The sequence below is a fragment of the Ambystoma mexicanum genome, chromosome 1q (assembly GCF_040938575.1).
Source record: "Ambystoma mexicanum isolate Mex_15411 chromosome 1q, UKY_AmexF1_1, whole genome shotgun sequence".
NCBI lineage: Eukaryota > Metazoa > Chordata > Amphibia > Caudata > Ambystomatidae > Ambystoma > Ambystoma mexicanum.
In genome coordinates this window covers 912,049,920-912,073,553 of record NC_090922.1, presented here as the reverse complement: position 1 = coordinate 912,073,553, position 23,634 = coordinate 912,049,920, and positions in this window count along the sequence as shown.

Sequence of the window (23,634 nt, the reverse complement as noted above, 5' to 3'; positions counted from 1 at the left end):
AAGAAGCGGGAATGGGTCTAGAGCAGTAGGACGAGGTGGATTTCAAAACCGTTAGGGAAGAGGAGGATTTAATAGCAGACAGCTGCACCAATGTTGAAAATGCAGAAGAATAGGACATATAGCTAGAATATGCAGAAGCAGAGGGGGCATGCAACAGAATTGGCAAGCTCCAAGGAGGGGGGTGGATTATGCTCCACAATATAATACATAACCACAGGAATATTATGCCCAAGATCACACGCTGGCTCAGATATATGCGCCACAACCCCAACAAATGCAGTCAGTACTACAGCAAATGCAAGTACCCATGCATGCACAACAGGTGCAACTGCAACAAGCGCAGACACAACAGGCTATGGTACCACAATGGAACATGAGTACAGGAGCTCAGCAAGCACCTGCACCCAAATTGGGGAGTGTGATTGTGGTAGGAGGAGATCTTTTCACATGTACAGGGATGAATTTATGCTCACAATAGGATAGCCCACAGGGTGACCTGATGTGTTCTGTGCTATCAGTAATTCCAGACCCCTAAGAGAAACCAAGGGTCAAGGTGACGATAGGAGGTAAAACATTTTCATTTAAACACTGGAGACACTCATTCCTGTATCCATGAGGGAAAATACCCAATGTCAGGTACTTCCTTGAATGCTCAGGGATTCTCTGGGATGATGCCTTTAGTTCCTTTTACAGACAAATTACCAATCTCTATAGGGGAAGATGATATGTTGATGTCATTATTATATCTTCTAGGCAGATTGCAGTTAACATTTTAGGGTGTGACTTAAGGATGAAACTTAACATGATGATACCTTTCCCTGATTATTGGATAGTGTGTTCAACTCCAGGGGTACATTACATGAATGTGGGATAGTTTATATTAGCTTTAACATGCCAGAAGGCATTACAAGGAGTTCCTTAAGGTCCAGAGGCATGTTTGTATAGAGTGACTGTTTTATTATCATGGTTACCCAGATTGATAGGTAAAATATTGAGAATACCTGATTCATTTTCGTTTAGGCCAGAAACCCTTATGGATGATGAAGAAGGGCAGATTATTCCCTTAGAATTAGATCAGCAGTGTTCAGAGATGAAAAGGTGATGCTCCATCGGACAGATGATGAAGGAAGAGAAGGGAGAACGGTGATAGCTCTCAGGAAGGATACAGAGTGATAGATTTGACTGATGAAGAGCTGTTTAGAGATGACTACTAAGATGATGAACTAGTATTTTTTATAAGTCTCACTTATTGGGTTAAAGTAAAGAATATAGAAATATGACAGAGAATGGCATTGATAAGAAAGAAACCACAATTTTTTAATAAGTCTTTGAGAAAGTACAAAATACATAAGCTCATATGATGTGGGTCTATTAAACAGAATAGGGGCAGATAAAATTAATATTAAACCAGGAACCCTCTTGCTGTGGGCAAAGCAATACCCCATGTCTAGAATTAACGAAGCAAGGCATATTAGTGCCTTCTGTCTCACCATGTAGCACACCCCTGTGAAAAAATCAAAGGGAGTGTCATGGAGATTTAACCAGGACCTTTGCCCCTAAGCAATGTAGTCAAAGTAGAGTTTCCTTTAGTTCTGAATCCTGTAACAATATTGTGCAAAATCCCCTATAAACCCAAATACTTTACCATTATATATTTAAAAAATTCATTTTTCTCAATTCCCCTACACGAAGACTCACAAGATTTGACTTCCTTTTCCTATAGAACGATCTACCTGAAACATACTCGGTTGGCCCAAGGGTGCTGTGAGTCCCCTTCAATTTTCAACAGATTCCTCCAGATCGACTTGGGTAATGTCCAACTGAGAAGTGCGATAAATATGTGGATGACATTTTGGTGTGCAGTGAGACAGAAGAAAGGAGCAGAGGAGACTCATTTAAGCTCATGATAATACTCTCAGAGAACGGGTATAAAGAAGACAAGATAAAGTTACAATATTGTCAGGAAGAAGTCTTGATATAGGACAGTCAATCTCTCATGAAGGGAACAAAGTGACACCTGAAACAGCAGAAGCAATTATGAAAACCTCAGCACCCAAAACAGTAAAGGAAATGCAACTATTTCTAGGCTTATGCAATTACTGTAGAGCCTGGGTGTTTGATTACAGTACATACATTTGACCACTTTTAAAGGGACTTAACGAAGTTCAGGTAGACAAGTGCACATTAAATGGACAGATGAGATGACTGCAGGATTTGAAGAATTCAAAAATGCCATTAGTACAACCCCTGTGTTAGGGATTCCAGATCATCATGAAGAATTGTACATATTGTCATATTCAAATGGAGAAGTTATGACAATAGTTCTCACACAAAAGACGACATTATGACATGGGCACAAGCCATTTGCTTATTATAGTGGGATTTTAGATCCAGTTATGAAGTGACACTACCCTTGTGAGCAATCTTTAGCAGCTGTTGCATTTGCAATAGAAAAAGCTTCAAGTATAACAATGGGGTGTTCAATAACGTAATTCGTAGAGCATGCATTTTTTGGAATCTTAGAGAAGCCCAAAAGTACATTGACCACACAAAGATCATCTGGGTAGAGAATAGCCAAGTTGAAAATAACACTGAAGAAGAGATGACTACATTGCCTACCCCTACCCCTGTATGAAATAAGAAAATCAGCCCAGCTCAGATCACCATCTAACTCCTCATGATTTGGTGACTGGAAGCTGTATGAGAACCCCACTTGCTCCTCCAACTAGATTATGAACCAATGCCCATATTGTAGCAAAGGTGTTAGGTAACGAGATGCAGGATTACCTAACAGCAATGACTGCAAGTATTTCTTTCATGTCTTAACAGATCAAAACCAGAAGGGAGGGGTTAAAAAGAAGAGGCAAAGACAATCAACCTATTGAAATAAAGGAGTTGCTAGAACCTCCTATTCTGTATCCAGGAGACCAAGTGCTAGTACGCAAGTTTGTGCACACCTGAAACACGCCCCTTTTTGAAGGGCCACATAAGGTGGAGGAAGTTAGTTCCAACACAGTCAAACTAAAAGGGAGACGTGCCTGGCTACACCTGCATGATATTAAACCACATAAAGGCGAACCATCAACCCTTTGTACAACAGGCCAAAGTGAGAAAGTGAAGAAGTTCTGCATTTGCTAACCCATTCAAGTGAAGCAAGTGAAGAAGTTCCACGGATACAGACACGTTCAGTGGCTAGAAATGAGAATAAGGAAAACGAAGAGCACACAAGCACTATCGACTAACGACCAGCATTTCTCAAAAAACAACTTGAATCCAGTGATTCTCAAAATTCGATAAAGAAAAGATAGACTTGCAGTTATCCTGGAACATTTTTTGATAGGATTCAAGAGACAATGAGAGAAGAATATGGAGTATGAAGAGAAGATAAAACAGAAGAATATAATTGATTGTGTATGCTACTTATTATAGTGACAATCCAAACACTCTCGTATTCTGTACTTTCCTACATATTACAGTCTTACCCAGCATTGATACGAAGAGGATTAAATATAACTGTGTTTCTTGGATAACCCCAGAATAATTGTATCATTTGGAGAGTAATAATTTCAATCATATTACAGTTTCGATTTACACGTGATTAAAAAAGGAGATAACAAATGTGCATATTAAAGTAAATACAAAATGGAGTGGCTTCAACATTACAGGGATTCACTACCATACAGAAAGTCAATACATTTTCATGGAATATTGATGATAATATCATTTTGTATTATGGTTTGCGTTTTCTTCCTTATCATTATCGCATTTAGACATGTTACACAAGGCAATACAGGGACAAACGATCTTAATGAAACATTTATTATTGTTCCCAAAAGAGGTGCAGACAGCTTTTTCCATAATATGTCTTGTCAGCTGTTTAGATATAAAAGGCATGTTGAGGCAGACCAAGAGGAAATAAACACATAACTTGATAATTAGATTAATTTAACAAATAATGTATGGTAACAGCACATGAATGAGGTGGGCGAAAGAACATCGAATGAAAGCTGTTACATTTGTTACCTAATACCATATGCCATGAATGCTGCAAGAACATTTATTGCAAGATACATTCCTGCACTTGATATAAAGTGCCTCAGTCATCTAGCTGCATGCACACCAGAGGACACTATGAAAGAAAATGAGAAATGATATGATGGCAATCAACAATGGCATTTACATATGAAGACACCCATGTGAAAACAAGAAGGATGGAAAATGGACTAAGATGGACAAGCAATAAGCTAATGTATCCATCCTATATCAGAGAACAAATAATGGTTGTCCAGATGAAGAAGCTGGACTGTTCACCAATTATTGAGAAAACCAGGAGAACCATGATGTGGGATAGAGCTCAGCTAGTGTTATATGGACGTGTTGTCATGAGTACTGTATGGGAAGAAGGACTGTTGGCCTGCCCTGCACATCTATTGAAGAAAGAATCAGCAAGCATAGAGCAGATAGTGAGTGACAAATGCCTAGGATCATGGGCCAAGTACTCAAAGTTACTCACATTTCTCAGTCCATATAAACTTTGCATCCTTTTTCAATAACTTTCTTAATGGTTCTGTTACACTCGCAAAATTTTTAACAAATCTGTTGTAATATTCACATAACCCCAAAAATGATCTTAACTCATCTTTGTTATTAGGATTAGGCGACTCCTTAATCGCTTTCATGGCATCTCTTTTGGGCTTGCTTTTCTCAATTTCTAACCCAACTTCTTCTAATCTCTTCAACACTTCCTTCAATCTACTGTCATGTTCTTCAGATCCCTTACCAAACACAATTATATCATCCTGATATACAAGCGTACCACTTATTCCCTTAAGTACATCCGTCATTACTCTTTGAAATACTGCCGCAGCAGATGCCAAATGGCATTCTTTTGTATCTATACAGTCCATATGGCGTAATAAATGCTGTAATGTCTCTACAGTCTCTGTCAGCAAAATCTGATGATAGGCGCTTGATAGGTCCAGCGTGGAAAACAGATCAGCATTACCAATTCGATTTAGCATTTCAGATATAATGGGAAGAGGAAACGTGTCAGTTATGATGTTCTTATTTACGTCTCTCAAATCTACGCAAATTCTTAATTTGCCGTTTTTCTTCAACGCAACGACAATGGGGCTCACCCATTCAGAAGATTCAATTTTTTCGATAACTCCTTCAGATTCCAACACTGTTAATTGTTGCTCAACCTTGTCAGCTATGGCAAATGGGACTGGTCTGGATTTTGTGTGCTTAACTGGTATTGCTCCATTCTTGAGACGAATTCTGTGAGCAAAATTTTTTAGCAAACCTAATTTTATTGATTGTTTTTCTTCATCTTGATAGTTTTGTCTTCGTGCACTTGACTACAGTTAACAACCAGAATTTGCTCTTCATCACATGGATCCAATCTGATCCTCAATCCAGCTTGATCTCTCCAACCTATTACATTGACGCCCTTCTCTGCAACATAAACCTTCACCTGAGCATGTCTATCTTTAAATTGAATGATGCAAGAAAACCATCCAATCAACATGATCTTGGATCCTTCAAACCCACCAGGATTTCGTATGTCTGATGCATTCATCTTACTTTTGAGGCCACGTGCGACAAAATTCTGCCATGTCCTTTTAGTGATAATCGTCCATGGTGAACAACTGTCCACCTTGTAGCGCTCACCTGATTCCCGTAGAGGCGCCGGTCTTGACTGGGCGTATACCGTATCTTCAAAGGTGATGTGTAACACACGGCTGGCTCTTTGGGCTGGACCTCTGTGCACTGTATGTCTGACTCGAAGGGTAAGATGTCTGCAGATAGAAAATATGGGATTAATGAACTGGGTTATTGAATGTCTCTCTCTTCTTCCCTTTCTCTTCTCCTGTAGAATCCCAAAGGTTAACGCTCTCACCTTAGGTAAGTGAACTCCGTGCTCTCCATCTGCCTCGGGGCAGGGTGCTGTAACCAGTTTCTTCACTGGATAAGGGGAGCAGGCCTCTTGACTTCAGAGGACTGCTGTCCGTCGTTTACTGCACGAACGGTAAGTTTCGAGTAATTCTAATGTCTTTAAAAGTCTTTAGTAATGATGTCTCTTGTTTTGCAGGGTTCCGGCGATGGCGGATGACGGGCTGAAGTGAGTTGAAGATGGAGCCCGTGTGATGAATAGAAGCGCCTGGAAGCACGTAAGTAAGCGCTTGTTGCCTGCTTCACGATGCGCTCTAACTGTCTTTTTATTTTGCAGGTACAAGTTCGGAGCGGCTGCAGGGTGCCGGAATACCCACTGGGTTAGATGTGGAAAGGAGTAATGGCACGTGAGTATTAAAGTTCCCCAATGTCTTTAAACGCACCTTGTTTTGTCTTTCAGATGCGGGATGCAGCGCCAAAGGCCTCCGGAGCGTGCAAAGAGTTGGTAAGCTTTTGTCTTTCAGATGCCGGAATGCAGTGCGAAGACCTCCGGAGCGCACGAAGAGTAGGTAAGCCTTTGTCTTTCAGATGCCGGAATGCAGCGCGAGGCGTTGGTGACAGCCGATGGACCAGGTAAGTGAAGCGCTGTCAATGAAGACCGTAATGCTAACCTGTTCTTTCTTGTCTTTATAGGTGTTGCTGAAGACTGGATTCAGGATGGTAAGCCTTTTTCCTTAGGCCCAGGATCAGATGCAGAAGACACGATGAGCGTTCTGCTGCAGAGGATGCAGAATAACGCAAAGCAAGATTCATCCATCGGGTGTGGTTTAAATTGCCTCCTGTAGTGCTTAGGGGTCTCCTTCCACAGCCACGCCTAGGTAAGAAAAGAGTTCCTGCTTTCCAGAAGAGTTCCAGTGTTCTGAACCTAGGGAGTGGCTCCTGCCCCACCCAACAGGAAAAGTAGTTCCAAACAGAAGAGGATCAGAGGCTCAACTGGCAGGCAAGTAAGCAGCATGGTCTGCTGCAGGTAAGTCCACCCAAGCATTATGAGCCCGGCGCTTCCAGCGCTGGGACTGGGCATATTTATGAGCCTGGTGCCACTGGCGCCAGGACTGGGTCCAAAAGGTCCCAATTGGGACTGGTTGGCACTCGGAACCTGGGTTATGGATCTGCTTCCAAGGGAGTTGGGAAAACCCTGACCTTTTGGAAGCAGAGATCATGACAGTACCCCCCTCAAGGCCCCTCCCAAACCGGGCTTCTCCGGGGGTTTTGGCTTGTCAGGAAATGTTCGGTGAAATCTTTTGATTAGGCGAGGAGCGTGAACATATTCAGCAGGTTGCCAGGATCTTTCTTGGGGGCTGTAGCCTTTCCAGTCAATTAGGTAAAATAGTTTAGATTTGGAGATCTTGGAGTCCAGAATGCTTTTGACTTCAAACTCGAGTTCTCCATCAACTAGGATGGGTTTTGGAGATTTAGTTAGTCGGGTTTGAGGTTGCACGGGTTTTAATAGAGAGACGTGGAAGACCGGATGTATCTTCATGTGCGGGGGCAAGTCCAACTTGACCGCTACTGGGTTTACTATGGTAGTGATGGAATAGGGACCAAGGTATCTTGGGTTGAATGTGCGTGGCCCTTTTAGAGGTAGATATTTGGTGGATAACCAGACTTGATCCCCTACTTGATATTGAGGGGCTTCCTTCCGATGTTGATCTGCTCCTTTCTTGTATTGTTCTTTAGCCCTTTGAAGGTGAGAAACAGCTTCCTTAAAGGCTTGGGTGATTGTAGAATGCAGGTAGTCTACTGCTGGTGTTTCAAGATCTTGGAGGGGATCCAACTCCGAGGTTCGAGGGTGACTGCCGTATAAAAGAAAAAACAGGGTTTTCCCAGTTCCGGAATGGACAGAGTTATTGTAGGCATATTCGGCTATCCAAAGGATGTCTTTCCAAGTTTTTTCAATTTGTTGCAGCATGCAGCGTAAATACTGTTCCAGAGTTTGATTGGTCCTCTCGGTTTGTCCGTCGGTCTGAGGGTGGTGACTGGTCGATAGTCTCACATCAATTTGAGCCGACCGACAGCAACTTCGCCAAAAATTAGAAATAAATTGACTACCTCGATCCGAAATTAGAACCGAAGGAAAACCGTGCAGTCGGACGATGTTTTCGAGAAATTCTCGGGCCAGAGTTGCTGCTGTTGGCAAGCCTTTGAGCGGAATGAAATGCACCATCTTGGAGAATAAGTCCACGATTACTAGAATCGTATTGTATCCGGAGCATGGAGGTAGATCGGTGATGAAGTCCATAGAAAGCGTATGCCAAGGGCGAGGTGGGATGTCAATAGGGCGTAAGAGGCCTGCTGGTCTTTCCTTTTGACTCTTGTTTTGGGCGCATACTCCACAGGACATTATAAAGTCTCTGATATCTTTTTTCCAAGACGGCCACCAGAAGTAGCGCTTGATCTTTTCTGAGGTCTTGGCCATACCGGGATGTCCTTCCATTAAAGAATCGTGATAACAAGAGATTACTTTTTTCTGTAAATCTGTGCTGGGCAGGTATAATCGTTCTTGGAAATTCAATAAGTTGTCCTTTACTGCAAAGTCCTTTCCCTGCAGATGCCAATTCTGTATGTCTGCTGGAGTTACAAGTTGCCTGGCTTTATCCTTAACTTTCTCTATGGATTGTGTGGCGATTACACCCAGAATTCTTTGTTCGGGAATGATTGGTACAGGTTTAGGGTTGATCAAGTGTTCTTCCACTCCCATCCGAGAAAGGGCATCAGCTTTACCGTTTTTTGTACCAGGTCGATAGGTAATTATGAAGTCAAACTCGGCAAAGAATAATGCCCAACGGAGTTGTCTAGAGGATTGGGCTTTTGCGGTTTTCAAATATTGCAGGTTTCGGTGATCCGTAATCACAGTAACGGTGTGTTGGGCCCCCAGCAGATAATGCCGCCAAGCCTTAAAGGCAGACTTGATAGCCAGAAGTTCCTTGTCAGTAATCGTGTAATTGATTTCAGGAGGCAAGAATTTGCGGGACCAAAATGCCACGGGATGCAACTGATTGGTTACCGGGTCCTTTTGTGATAGAACTGCCCCCATGGCAAGGCTTGAAGCATCAGTTTCCATGATGTAGGGGAGTTCGGGGCGAGGGTGTTTTAAGATTGGTGCAGAGATAAATTTAGTCTTCAAATCCTGGAAAGCTTGTTCCGCCTCGGTAGACCATTCAAAACGTTTGTTTTTCTTTAACAAGGCAGTGATGGGCTGGACTATTCGAGAAAATTCGGGGATAAACCTGCGGTAAAAGTTAGCGAAGCCTAACATGCTTTGCACACCTTTTACGGAGGATGGTGATGGCCATTTGAGAACTGCATCGACCTTCTTTGAATCCATACGCACTCCGCTAGGTGATAATATGAATCCCAAGAATTCAACTTCAGTCACGTTGAAAACACATTTTTCCAACTTAGCGAAAAGTTTGTGTTGACGCAATCTTTCGAGGACCATTTTCACATGTTTCCGATGTTCAGATTCCGATGAAGAATAAACGAGGATGTCGTCAATGTAAACAACAACACACACGTCTATGAGCTCTCTGAGGACATCGTTCATAAAATATTGAAAGGCGGCCGGGGCATTGCAAAGTCCGAAGGGCATGACCTGATATTCAAATAGCCCATATTTGGTGCGGAAGGCCGTCTTCCATTCATCGCCCTCTTTTACTCGTACCAAGTGGTAGGCTCCTCTAAGATCCAGCTTTGTATATATGCATGCTTTTCTGACTTGGTCCAGGAGTTCAGGGATCAAAGGTAACGGATATCTATTCTTGACGGTGATCTGGTTCAGGGAGCAATAATCTATACAAGTTCTAAGGTCTCCTTCCTTTTTTGGAACGAAGAACAAAGCTGAAGAAGCAGGGGACTTGGAAGGACGAATAAACCCATTTGCCAGGTATTGATCCAGGTATTGTCGAAGGTGAAGGTTCTCAGGCTCGGTGAGGGCATAAATTCTACTACAAGGAGGAGTAGATCCAGGTATCAGGTCTATCTGGCAGTCATAAGACCTATGAGGAGGTAGAGAGTTAGCCTGATCCTTCCGGAAAACATCTTGGTATTCTAGGTATTCGGGAGGTAACTGGGGAGTCTCTGAAGAAATTGCTGCCAGTGCAACACCAGGTGGAGGGTGACAAGTAGAGACACATTCTGGAAACTGGACCGTTCTTGCTCGCCAATCGATCAGAGGATTGTGTTTCTCTAACCAAGGTATTCCTAGAATAATCTGAAACTGAGGAGCCTTGATCACATCGAACACGATCTTCTCATAGTGTCCATCTTGACTTACTAGCGTCACTTCTTGAGTGGTATGCGTTACTGGTCCGGAGGCTATCTCCGTTCCATCCACCGTAGTAATGACGTCCTTTACAGCCTTCGGACAAAGAGTTAGATTCATCCTCAAAACCATTTCATGATCCACATAATTGCCGATGGCACCGCTGTCGACGTAAGCTTCAATTGCATGTAATCGATCCGGATTATCAGGGCTAATGAGGACCATAGGTATCACGAAATGCGAGGTCACGGAACTGGTTTTCACGCTCGGCAAGAGGACCTCTATTCTTGTCGGGCGAGGTCATTTCCCTGCTCAGAGTTTGTAACTTTGGTAACTGCAGCTCCTACTGCCTTCTTGGCAGGTTTCACCGGACAGTCTCGAAGAAAGTGCCCTGAGTTTCCGCAATAGAGGCATAATTGCAACTGTTTTCTCCTTTCCCGCTCCTTTTGTTTTAGAGGACCTTTCAGGCCCCCTATTTGCATGGGTTCCCCGGAGTCTACTCCTTTGGAAGGAGTTGGCGGTTTGGAAAATACTCGAGCATCAAACTTGGAACGATCGGCCTTCCTGTTCTGCAGTCTGTGATCTATTTGAACGACTAAGTCTATATAGTCCGAACAATCTTGTGGGGGATTCACTACTTGGGCTAACACATCTTTGAGCTCTCCACGTAGACCTCTATAAAACAGCGTAATCCTTTTGTCCTCAGGCCATTGAGTTTCCGCTATCAGTCTGTTGAAAGACGCAATATAAGCCAAAAGGTCTTGATTACCTTGTCGCAACGAAAGAATCTCATTGTCCAAGGCCTGCCCCTGTGAATGTCTTGCGAACAGTTTTTCCATTCTGAGCTGAAAAGCTTGAAAATCATGGAGGACCGGATCATCTTGATTTACTAGAGGGATCGACCAGTCTGCCGCATTGCCACTAAGGTACGAAAGCACGAAAGCTACTTTAGCTTGATCAGTTGGAAAGGCTGCTGGCCGGCATAAGAAATGCAACCGGCACTGATTGATAAATACTGCAAACCTCTTTGGGTCACCAGAAAATCGTTCGGGCGAAGCCAGAGGTACATTCCCAGGTAGGTTGATCTGTGATGTAGAAGGAAGATTTCCCCCAGATGCGGGTAACGGGGTCTGTCCGGCTTGTGACTGTAGCAATTGTCTAGCGAGATCATCTGTTCGCTCCTTGGAAATAATCAGTTCCCTTCTTAGAGCGTTCGTTTCCTGACGGGCTGCATGCACTTCTGCCCTTAGTTCCCCAAGTAACTGGGCTAGCTGGTCGGTATCCGAGGTTTCCATAGCGCCTGGACGGGAGTTTTGCAGTTGGCTTTGCGTTCTGTAGCGCTCACCTGATTCCCGTAGAGGCGCCGGTCTTGACTGGGCGTATACCGTATCTTCAAAGGTGATGTGTAACACACGGCTGGCTCTTTGGGCTGGACCTCTGTGCACTGTATGTCTGACTCGAAGGGTAAGATGTCTGCAGATAGAAAATATGGGATTAATGAACTGGGTTATTGAATGTCTCTCTCTTCTTCCCTTTCTCTTCTCCTGTAGAACCCCAAAGGTTAACGCTCTCACCTTAGGTAAGTGAACGCCGTGCTCTCCATCTGCCTCGGGGCAGGGTGCTGTAACCAGTTTCTTCACTGGATAAGGGGAGCAGGCCTCTTGACTTCAGAGGACTGCTGTCCGTCGTTTACTGCACGAACGGTAAGTTTCGAGTAATTCTAATGTCTTTAAAAGTCTTTAGTAATGATGTCTCTTGTTTTGCAGGGTTCCGGCGATGGCGGATGACGGGCTGAAGTGAGTTGAAGATGGAGCCCGTGTGATGAACAGAAGCGCCTGGAAGCACGTAAGTAAGCGCTTGTTGCCTGCTTCACGATGCGCTCTAACTGTCTTTTTATTTTGCAGGTACAAGTTCGGAGCGGCTGCAGGGTGCCGGAATACCCACTGGGTTAGATGTGGAAAGGAGTAATGGCACGTGAGTATTAAAGCTCCCCAATGTCTTTAAACGCACCCTGTTTTGTCTTTCAGATGCGGGATGCAGCGCCGAAGGCCTCCGGAGCGTGCGAAAAGTTGGTAAGCTTTTGTCTTTCAGATGCCGGAATGCAGTGCGAAGACCTCCGGAGCGCACGAAGAGTAGGTAAGCCTTTGTCTTTCAGATGCCGGAATGCAGCGCGAGGCGTTGGTGACAGCCGATGGACCAGGTAAGTGAAGCGCTGTCACTGAAGACCGTAATGCTAACCTGTTCTTTCTTGTCTTTATAGGTGTTGCTGAAGACTGGATTCAGGATGGTAAGCCTTTTTCCTTAGGCCCAGGATCAGATGCAGAAGACACGATGAGCGTTCTGCTGCAGAGGATGCAGAATAACGCAAAGCAAGATTCATCCATCGGGTGTGGTTTAAATAGCCTCCTGTAGTGCTTAGGTGTCTCCTTCCACAGCCACGCCTAGGTAAGAAAAGAGTTCCTGCTTTCCAGAAGAGTTCCAGTGTTCTGAACCTAGGGAGTGGCTCCTGCCCCACCCAACAGGAAAAGTAGTTCCAAACAGAAGAGGATCAGAGGCTCAACTGGCAGGCAAGTAAGCAGCATGGTCTGCTGCAGGTAAGTCCACCCAAGCATTATGAGCCCGGCGCTTCCAGCGCTGGGACTGGGCATATTTATGAGCCTGGTGCCACTGGCGCCAGGACTGGGTCCAAAAGGTCCCAATTGGGACTGGTTGGCACTCGGAACCTGGGTTATGGATCTGCTTCCAAGGGAGTTGGGAAAACCCTGACCTTTTGGAAGCAGAGATCATGACAACCTTCACCTTAAGTTTCCAATTATCAACTATCATTTCACAGCTCGGGCATTTAAATTCTCCACCAGGTGGCTCATGTATTAGGAACACCCTTTCTTCTTCCGATTCCTCTTCTTCTTCTAAAATGGCAGAAATTTTCTTCCTCCTTCTACATGCGACTGCGAAATGACCTCTTATGCCACAATTTCCGCATTTCTGCCCCAATGCTGGGCAATGTTTTGAGAATTCATAATGACCAATTCTGCCACAATTGTAACATCTGTCTCCCTCTCTTGGTTGAGCCTTCTGAAATCTCTGATCATTTTGAATCCTGGGTTCATTCTTCACCCAATTCTTTCCTCTAAATGAACTTCCTTTCTGCTCAAAAGATTTTGCCCTGTTATTTCTTCCTGCATTGACTTCAATCTTATCCTTACTCCTAACATTAGACTCAGCTCTGTCTTTAGGTCGCAGTGCATTAACCTGAGCCTGTTCATCTAATTATTTTTCCTGTATCACTTTGATACTTTGTTTTTGCATACTTTGTACAGCCTCTTCTTTCTTGCTTTTCATTTCCTTTGAGCACAACTGACTGTGCTCTACATGTTTAGCAATCACAATAGTTTCCGGTAAGGATGGATTCCCAACCATCCATAATCTGTCTTGTACCAAATTATCCTTCGAATGAATAATGATCTGATCCCTGATCAACTCATCCAGGGTGATGCCATTGCCAAATTTGCAAGTTCGTGATAACACTCTTAAGGCTGAAACATATTCCTCAATGCTTTTGTGTTCGTTCTGTACTCGTGTATAGAACTTGTATCTGTTTATGGCTACGTTTGTTTCTGGAGCATAATACTTATCCAATTGTTTTATAGCCCTATCATGCTCATCAGCATCAACAGCTTCATGTACAGTCAACTCTTGTAATTCTCTAAACTTTCTTTGCCCTTCTAACCCTAATGCATGTAGCAATAGCAACTTCTTTTTTGCAGGATGTGAGTTCTTCTTGTTCCACAGCTTGAATGTAATTCATCCAAAATTCTTTCCATTCTGACCACAAAACCACAGGTTGGCCTGGAGTTGGAAGGAAACTTGCCGGCGGTTGGATGCTGATACCTTGCATGTTCTTGTGGGATTATTATTCTTTTATTTGCTTTACTTGATAAATGTCTCCTCGCACACCACTTCCTGTTACATCAGCTTATAATCCTCTTGCTGATTCTGCTACGTGCAGGGTGTATCGTCTGTGACTACTAGTACAAGTACTGTGACGAAGATGAGGTAATCACTGTCAGCTCTTCATTTCGCCTGGCTCTAGATCAGGCAGATCATGTGACCTAAGAGCTAAAGGCGGGTCCTTTCCTTCAACCTGCCAGTAACACAGCGTTTACTTGCAGTTCATGGAAACCTTCCTGGACCGGCAGAGGAGACTTCCTGGACTCGGCACAAACCAACGCACTATATGCGCCGGTTCGGAGCACACACTCTTCTTTTCAGTCCAGCAGTGGACCAGAAACAACAGCACAAGCCAACGCGAAGTGATCATTGTCTCGGAGCGTCCGCTCTCCGTTTGTCCCTTCCTTTGCTGGGGCAAACACCAGCACAAGCCTGCGTAACGTAGCGCTTAGGCTCGGAGCGTCCGCTCTCAACTCCCCTTCACCTCGTGGGTCCTCAGGACGCCGGCATCCTCGTCGCCAAATGAAGTATGCTCGACACGTTAAGTAAAAATAACTTATTTTTATTGAGTAATGATGTATGCTGGCGCCCCACACTGCAACTCCCTTCAATCACTCGACATCCCTCTCAACCGTCGCTATTCGAACACTCCTCACGTCCTCACGCTCTCACCCAACAATCTCTCTCACGCGGCACTTTCAACAATAACATTGCTTTAGGCATAGAATACTACAATTAATTTAACAAATAATGTATGGTACCAGCACATGAAAGAGGTGGGCGAAAGAACATCGGACGAAAGCTGTTACACTTGTTCCCTAATACCATATGCCATGAATGCTGCAAGAACATTTATTGCAAGATACATGTCTACACATGATATAAAGTGCCTCAGTCATCTAGCAGCATGCACACCAGAGGACACTATGAAAGAAAATGAGCAATGTTACGATGGCAATCAAAAATGGCATTTACATATGAAGACACCCATGTGAAAACAAGAAGGATGGAAAGTGGACTAGGATGGACAAGCAATAAGCTAATGTATCCATCCCATATCAGAGAACAAATAATGGTTGTCCAGATGAAGAAGCTGGACTGTTCATCAATTATTGAGAAAACCAGGAGAACCATGATGTGGATATAGAGCTCAGCTAGTGTTATATGGACGTGTTGTCATGAGTACTGTATGGGAAGAAGGACTGTTGGCCTGCCCTGCACATCTATTGAAGAACGAATCAGCAAGCATAGAGAAGATAGTGAGTGACAAATGCCTAGGATCATGGGCCAAGTACTCAAAGTTACTCACATGGGTCGATAATGAAGCAGGACCTGTATCTATAATACCCCTAAAGAATGCAACAACATGCTTCAGAAATGATGGCCTGGTCCTCATTGGAGAAAACAGGGGATGTGGATGAATCGATGTCCCAGGAATTAATGGAGGAACTGCAGTGTTGACGGACCGATATTAGCCCTGTGGATCCAGAGCCTTCATGGAGTTGCCTAAAAGTTTGGGAGCAATATGTTCCATGGTAATAATACATGTTCCAGCATTGATGATTCCCCCAAAGTGACCTTCACATTGATGAATTTACAAAAATGGATGACCCCATGAGAAAGAAGAGGTCAATAAACCTCCAACGGTAGAAGGGAAGCAATTATTTCTCAGCAAAATCAATGGAGGCCTATGATAATATTCCAGATCAACATAGTTTGACAGCAAGACAGCAGTAATATAGACATCCATATTATTACCAGGACTCCAGGCTGCAGTAAAGGCTAAATGGCTGCAGATTACAAGATGGGAGCTGCTGCAGACAATCTATGCAACAATAAAAGGATTCTATACAATCAGAGAAGAATTGATAGCCATCATGCTGATGACACTACAGAACAGATATGTCCTAGATCAGATTACAACAATGGAGAGAGGTGTGTGCACCAAAATTGGGCCTTCTTGCTGCACATTTATAACATCTCATGAAGGAGGAAATGGAACTGTGACAAAGGCAATAACTATGCTGAAGACCCTGCAAACACAAATGAAGGATGAAGTTGAGGACAGGCTGCAGATGATTGGTTCTCATCATTTTTATCAAGGATTCCAACCTGGCTGGTAAATGCTTTTAAAGTGCTTGAACCAGTACTAGGGCTGGAATTGCTGAGATTCTGTCTCAAAAGGATCATCTTGGGACAAGGCCAGAAAACAGCCAAGAAAGCTTTTGGAATGAAGACAATGATTGACATAAATAATGCAAATGGTGGAGAAGTGCAAGATGAGGAAAGCACTCGTGAGAATATAAAGAAGAGTTCCCTTGCACCTCCAGGAACAAAGTTTTACTACCCAAGGATCATAGGAAATATGTAGGACATTGGATATTCGGTCTACCATTTGGAGAGTGGTGTTACATGACATGGCGTGTGGATAAACATATACAGAATGCAGGCGACCTGAGGAGGGTGACAAAGATTTGGATCCCAAAGAAACAATCATATGAAGAGATGATAAAGGAGAATGACAAATTGTATGAAGAGAAGATGAAGGAAAATGATGAAGATAATGTAAGAAGAGAATTTGGTTGAAGATTCGACCAGAGGGGGAAATATAGAGGAGCAGGTAGCTGCCTTCTCACTAGTTCCCACCCCTTCATCACCTGTCATACTGGAGTGGTCAGAGAAGTGCTGTAGATGAGACCTCCTGTGTCATTCCCATACCACAATGAGTGCATGAGAGACGTTATACAACCATACAGAATGTACCCTCACAATGCGCCAGTAGAAGGATGCTGCATGGCAGGATGCCAACACATAGCTATGGACATCATGGAGCAGTAAGTGAAATCCGACGAGGGCACAGTGATGACATAAGGAAGAAATAGGAACCTATGTTGAAATTATATGAAAATACTTAAGAGTAACGATGTAACTGTAGCATGAAGAGAAACATGAACCTAAAAACTAAAGTAATCATGACTACAAAGAAGATGAAGTTACTTGTATTGATCATTAGTACCCGGCGACAGTCATTGAGTTTATAAAATGCAAGCTCATTGGCCCTCGCCCGGGCCTTACCTGCCTCAGAAGGCTCTGAACCCCTGCGGCATCCCGGCTGCTTTTCGCGACTGGCCAACCTTGGAAAAAACTTTTTTTCATATTGCTTTTAAGGCAGCCATGGAAAGCAGCCATGGAAAAGTAGAAGGGACTACATGTAGTCCCTTCTCCCCGATACACAGCGGACATTTAGTTTGCTTTTTGTTTCTAGAGTCGAGAAACGGTTGCAGCACCTTTTCACGACTCACAAAAAATGTAAATTAGTACCCTGGTATAAGTGCCAGGGCACTAACGGCAATATGACCCCTGGTCCTTTGTTAAAGCCATTGCTTGGCTCAGGCTTCTAACTATGGCCCTGGCGGCATTACTCGACCGGTAATGCCGCCCTCCTCGGGTCATATTGCCTAAATAACTGTAAATACCCAGTAACGCAAGGTAGAAAGGAAACATGTAGAAGCTTGCTACAAAGTTATATATAATGTTGCTAGGACAGTCATGGTAAGAAAATGGATGCGGATTCATGACTGATACAATCAAGCTACCCCTGAAACATACCATGGTTTTGTGATCAGGAAACATTGAAGAATAGTTCTGCGTGCAGAACCGACGACGAGTCAAGGTTGGCCCAGAAAAAAGGATGCTATTTTAAGCAATAAGCACAGAGCACAAAGGGAGTTGCATGGATAAGATCTGAATATGGGACATTCCTCATAGATTGAAGAATAAGAAAATATCTGCAAGTGCCAACTGTTAGTCACTTAAAATGTACAAAGTTCATATGAGATCGAGTGTGCAAGTCGCTAGAGGCCAAGAGGAGCACGTGTATCCAGCATAATTAAATCAAATAGCAGAAAATAGAAGGTCAAACATGAAAAATGTGAGGTCGGCTAACATATGATTTCGAAGAAGAGACCAAGGGCTATTCATTAAGCCTCAGGCAAAGATAGCGGTGTTTTTGCACTCCCTTGAATGTCCCAGGCCAGTGAGCAGTCAACAAGGTAAACTACAAAAGGAAGACTTTGACTTATAGCCTACCGATGAGAGGTGATGGACTAATTGGGAAAACACGGAGTAGTCTGATGGGAATCACACATCTAAGTTTCGTTGTGCTTACATGCTGCTATAAGAGTTGAAAGTCCATGGTTGCAATTGCATGCCAAACAATCAGTGGGTTTGAGGGACAACCTAACATACAATGTTGCATAGACCAATCCACTGACAGTTTGTACATTATAATTACATAGTTAGAGGTAGTTCAAGGTGTACCCTGCAAATAAGGGGCAGCCAATGATGCACTAATCCTTATACATTCCATAAGTAGACATGATCCCTTAACCAAACCTTCCCCTCGATAGGTTCTGCATTTTGTCACATAGAATGACATCATAGGTGATGCATATTGGGGTATAAAGACCTCTTTGTAATCAAGCTGCTTTTTGAGTATTCATGCATCAGTCCAATTTTTGTCAGGTCTCGCTACTTTGAATAAAGTAGTGTTTTGCCATATTCTTTGAGTCTGTCCGGTCATTTATTCTGTGATCTTTATTTGCAATTCCATCTAGCAAAAGAGATGCTTCAAGGTACTAAAACACAGAATATTGTCAACTGAAAACAATGATATGCTGAGTGAAGATTCATGAATCATGAGAAGCATACCACATGAGTATGCAGAATGCACTCATCAAAACAGCCCAGTGTGACATGCAGACCAAAACATAACTGCACACACACATGAGCTTTGGAGAAAGTGAATTCCATACGAAAAGACAAAATAACCACTTGAATCTAATCGAAACAAAGACAAAACTGTATTTTCATGCAAACCAAACTATAACCATGAAAACATTAGGCCAAAACAAAATCACAGGTATCCTCCTCTAAAAAGTAAAATGATGCTAATATATATAAAACCAAAAATCTACAGTCACTGCTGCAGTCCTCTTTTGGACAATTTGTGGCCCAAGGCTGCTTGTGTCTCTGCCTCCACTTGCTGCAGGAAGGCCTCAGTGGTATCCCAGAGGGCCTGTAGGGCCTCCTGAGTGGTCTATTCAATTCATTGTGCAGCCCTCATGCTCTCCCCCAGAACGGCATCACGCAACTCCTCCATCCGTGCATGTGCTGCAACCCTGGCCCTGGGAGCTGCCTCCTACATTGCCTGCAGCCTTTGTTTCTCCTGCTACCTCATGAGTCACAGTTGGCATGTGGTGGCTACATGTATCCGGTGCCTTGCCACCTGCCTCTCCTGCTGGATTACAAATGCCTGCTGCACACTCTGTGCCATGAGTCATTGGTGTGCAAAGGAGGCACGAGACCTTCCGATGGGGTGAGAGGGGCAGAGGAGCCTGAGCTGGCAACCAGCATGGAGGCCACACCTGTGGGTGCCATCTGCACAGTTGTGAGGAGGAGGTGGGTGTCATTGGTCGAGCCAGTGCCAATTGTACCACGTGCAGCAGTGAACTAGCCATCTTGACATGATGTGGCACATCTGCCCATGATAGCTTGCGAGCTGGCCACATATAACATAAAGGGCCTCAATGGCAGGCCCCTTCTGGTCATGGCCTGACAAGAGCAGGGGCAAAACGGCATCCAGTAAGGCATCATTGGCACTGACTGTGTTGCTTGTCTGTGTTGTGGAATCGCTGAGTGTAGCCCTGTAGCCAATGGGGCTGGGCAGTGAAAATAACTGACTCCACCACTGTGTCCTGCACAACCTCCTGTCCCAGACCCATGTCTGCAGCCTGCACAACCAATGATGCACCCCCACCAGACGCCATGGACAGGCTCACAATGGCACCCTTCCCCTCCACCACACCTGACCCTGACACGCCAGATGGCACCACTATTGTGACCGTCCTGTCTGCGGGGATGGTCGAATGTCGCTGCCCCTCTGTCCCTGTGGACTCACCCTCAATTACCATGGCAAAATACTGCATGTCATCACTAGTGCCATCCGCAGATGTCTCCTCGGCAGCCATCTGAACATCTGATGAGGTGTACGACGGCAGTCATGGCTGTGGTTTCTGCGGCCTTCTGGAATGCCTTGGCCTTGCAACTTGCCCCTCATCAGAGCTGGTCTCATCACCTGCATGCAACACTGCTTGAAAAGGGGAGAGAGGAGAGGCAGTTCACCATATGTGTGTACACAGGTTCATGTTGGAAGATTGGCAAGGTACCATGCACCATCTCACATACAAATGCCACCGCCCCATCACATCACACCTCCAATGAATCAGCTTGAACACACAGACATGTAAGCCCATAATACATGATGACATCCCCATCAATTGCATGCATGGATTTGCATATAATGAGCAGTCATCACTCCATGGGCAAAATAGTTACCAGGGCCAACTGTGCACATGGAAACGGCATACATGGGCACTGTAGTATATTGGCAAGACACACAGCCATCATCATTGCACTATCAACACAACATACCTCACCCTCCACTGACCAAGGACCATCCTCCCACGTTCAACCATGGTGTGTGATCACGGGAAAACCTGTCAAGGCATACTCCCTGCTGCCCTCCATAGACTCCCACAGCCTGCAGGTGAGTGAGCTATCCATCACCCATCTCAATCAATGCCCATCCTGGGCTCAAAACCCCTTCCCACGTATCATATAAGCCGCCAACAGACAAAGCCCCTACACCAGATGTGTTAACACAACCCTCACCCCTTAATTGGACCACATGCATACATCAGTCAAAAGATAAATGGGAAGTGAACCTGAAGGGTCAATATCCCATGGCCTATAACTGATGACTCAACACCATGGACACCATCATGTAACTCCTCAAGGCCATAGTGGAATACAAGGACTCTCTCTGCACACCTTCCTCAGGCCCTCCCACACATAGAGCCCACACAGTGTGGAACATTGCATGCACCATGGACACAGCACACATAAGCCATGTTAATGGCAGAAGAACAAAATGGCATTCCACATTACATTAAACTACATAACCACCAGCGGATTTTCCTTGGTTTGTCAGCGACCTTGACTTTCTCCGGCAAGACAAAGCGGTCGACAGTGATGAGCAAGGAGTCCTTGATTAATAATAATAATAATAAAATAATAATAATTCAAAGTGTCTTAAGCAATCGGGCATTACGGCTCCTGTCAACGAGGTTACAGCGGTCCTCCGAACCTCGGTCGACGGTAGTGGTCGTTGATGGCCTCAACATCCTGGCGCTTCACTTCAGATTCCTCAGCAGTCCCTGTCTCCAGTTGGCAGCCTTTCGATGACTGACTTCCAGGGACTCCTTCTCCGCCCACATCGCTGATGTATCAAAAAAGTCAAACATCCTACTGTACCTCCTCAGAGGTATTCTTCCTTTCCTCACATTCCCCCAGAAGCTCACTGTCTCCCAAGCTCTGGTTCTCTCTAAATTGGACTATTGCAACATCCTCTTTCTTAATCTACCTGCCTCTACTCTCCGCCCTTTACAACTTATCCAGAACAGGACTGTGAGACTTGTCCAGGGCCTCAAGCCCTGGGATCGTATCTCACCAGCTCTGAAATCTACCCATTGGCTCCCAGTGGATGCAAGGATTCAATTCAAAACCCTCTGCATTGTCCACAAGGCTTTCTGGGGCCTGGGTCCAACATATCTTCAGCTATCCCTCCGCAAATACCTCCCATCTCGAGCACTCCGCTCCTCTACCTCTAACTCCCTCAGGGTCAGTCGCTTCTCAAAGAAACAAGCTGGGGGTAGATCTCTGTCTTCGGCTGGGGCCTCCCTCTGGAACACCCTCCCTGCCACTCTAAAACCTGAGGAGAACTATCTCCGGTTGCGGCAGCACCTCAAAACCTTCCTCTTTGCTTCTGCCTTCTCCTCCCCACTCCCCTGTTGATTCCACTCTCCCTCAGCACCATGTACCTGGCCACTCTCTGTCCTCCGGGTCCAGGTACCTGCTCATCTTGCCACCCTGACGCACTGCCTCCGGGCCACCCCCTGCACTGGGGTCTGTATCTGTACCCACACAGCCCTCCCCTTTTCTTCCTGCACTTTCAGACCTACATGACCTGCTGCCATAAACCCAGCACTTGCCACTTGCTGGCTGCACTCCCATTGTTTGTTGCCTTTTTTTTATTATTTTATTATTATTTTAGTTTTTTTTCCTTCTCGCTCCGCACTCTCCTTTTGTTCCCTCTTCCATGCACTTCTCCCCCTTCTCCCTCTACCCTGCACTTGCACGTTCTCAATGTCACTGGGCCTCGTATGATCGTTCTCCCCTGTCCCCCTTCCCTTGCCTTGTCGCGCTCTGAAACACTTGTGTATGAGCGCGATAAAAATAAAATATCAATATCAATATCAATTGGTGAAGGTTGGCTGGTGCCCGGTGTTCCCTCACAGCTCGGGAAAAGGTCTCCTAGCCAGGTCCTCTCTTGGATAAATTCTTGGAGACACACAGCATTCGGATTGAAGGAGAGCAGCAGCAAAGCCTTCTTCTTCCAGCTGGGCTTCAAGGTAAGCATCAAGTTTCAACTTCTGCTTCTGAACAATTCCAGTAAGTGAGAGGTCCCCAGATATACTGTTCTGTCTCTCATTCACACTTCTGAGCCAGGCCCAGGCAGCCAATCATTCAGAAGGGCAATGAGCAGACAGGCAGCCAATCAGGCTCACAGTGCGTGCATTCAGGCCATTCTTCTCCATCCACACACTCACAACAAGGAATGTAGATTGGGAAAAACACCCATCCATTCAGTACTCCAAACTGTATTCATACCAGTTTCAGGCAGGGCTAACTCACTCATTGTGTTCTACACCAGAAACCCGACACCCCATAACATGAAATGTATATTGGTCACACACTCCATTCACCCAGGTCCGACCCCAATGGTGTACCTACAACATACAGTCACTGGGAAGGCTCCAGCCAGTCTGGCCTGGACTTCCCCACAACACCATATATGAAACTTCCACCCACCAGCAGGAACAGAGTCAGTGCTTCCCAGGACTTTGGGAAAACAAGGTAACAGGCAATAGAATGCAAGGGACCACAGGGGCCATCTTGTCTCCTATCAGGAATCAACGTATTCCATTGGACAACATCAGGGCCTGGGTATCCCAAAATGTAGGATACTCAGAGCACCTGTCAAATTCAGTATGAAGCTGCCACCAGCCCATACCCTGCAGTGGGGGACACACACAGATGCCCAAAAACACAGCAGGGGTACAAGTTTGTACCCCCACCCATGGGTGCCACAAGGGTATCCCAAGGGTCTGTTCATGACAACCAAAAAGAGGAAGAGCTGCACTGCCAGGAGTCCCACATGGACTCCTGTGAAGAAAATAACACAGAACACACATGGTAAAAGGAGTACAGGACAAGGACATGGAGGCCCTGTTCCTACAATGCATTTCCAACATCACAGTCACCACCCCTCAGACTGAGGATAGGGT